The sequence below is a fragment of the Phocoena phocoena genome, chromosome 16 (genome assembly GCF_963924675.1).
Source record: "Phocoena phocoena chromosome 16, mPhoPho1.1, whole genome shotgun sequence".
Lineage (NCBI taxonomy): Eukaryota > Metazoa > Chordata > Mammalia > Artiodactyla > Phocoenidae > Phocoena > Phocoena phocoena.
In genome coordinates, this window is record NC_089234.1 from 12,719,246 (window position 1) to 12,720,528 (window position 1,283).

The window sequence follows — 1,283 nt, forward strand, 5'->3', positions numbered from 1 at the left end:
AAGTGAAGCTACCACAATGAGAAGCCTGTACACCGCAATGAAGAGCAGCCCCTGCTCGCCACAACTAGAGAAAAGCCCGCACACAGTAACAAAGACCCAACACAACCAAAAATAAATAAATAAATAATAAAATAAATTTAAAAACTTATTAAAAAAAAAAAGCTAGAGATCATAGGGTGATTTAGTCTTGTGAATATACTTAATATTTGGAAAAGGAACCAAAATTTTCAGTAACTATTGGTAAAGCAATAAATGAATATAGGTGACTGTGAGACTTATGACTTTTAATACAGAAATGTTGTAGTTCACACTGTTATGGGCTGAATCATATCTCCGACAAATTTATAGAGAGAAGCCCTAACCTCTAGTTTGACTGTATTTAGAGATGGGGCCTCTAAGGAGGTAATTAAGGTAAAATAAGGTCATAAGGAAGGAGTCCTAATCTAATAGGACTAGTGTCCTTACAAGAAGAGGAAGAGACCCCAGGAATGTTCACACACGGAGGAAAGGCTACGTGAGGCCAGTGACAAGGTGCCATCTGCAAGCCAGGAAGAAAGATCTCATAAGAAACCAAGTCTGCCAGAACCTTGATTTTAGATTTCCAGTCACCAGAACTATGAGAAGATAAATTTCTGTACTTAAATTACCCAGTCTGTGGTATTCTGTTATGGCAGCCCAAGCAGACTAACACAATACAAGTTTAAAAAGTTTTTTTAAAAAATTTATTTATTCTATTTTTTTGGCTGCGTTGGGTCTTTGTTGCTGCACCTGGGCTTTCTCTAGTTGCAGTGAGCAGGGGCTACTCTTTGTTGCAGTGTGCGGGCTCTAGTCACTTGGGCTTCACTTGCAGCACGTGGGCTCAGTAGTTGTGGCTCGTGGGCTCTAGAGCGCAGGCTCAGTAGTCGTGGCGCACGGGTTGGGTTGCTCTGTGGCATGTGGGATCTTCCCGGACCAGGGCTCGAACCCATGTCCCCTGCACTGCCAGGCAGATTCTTAACCACTGTGCCACTTTAAGGAAGCCCTAAAAAGTTTTTATAAATTCCTTTTTTCTATTTTGACTGACCCTTGAGCCTTCTTTTTTTTTTCTTTGTGGTACGCAGGCCTCTCACTGCTGTGGCCTCTCCCGTTGCGGAGCACAGGCTCCGGACGCGCAGGCTCAGTGGCCATGGCTCACGGGCCTAGCCACTCCGCGGCATGTGGGATCCGCCCGGACCGGGGCACGAACCCACGTCCCCTGCATCGGCGGGCGGATTCAACCACTGCCCCACCAGGGAAGCCCCCTT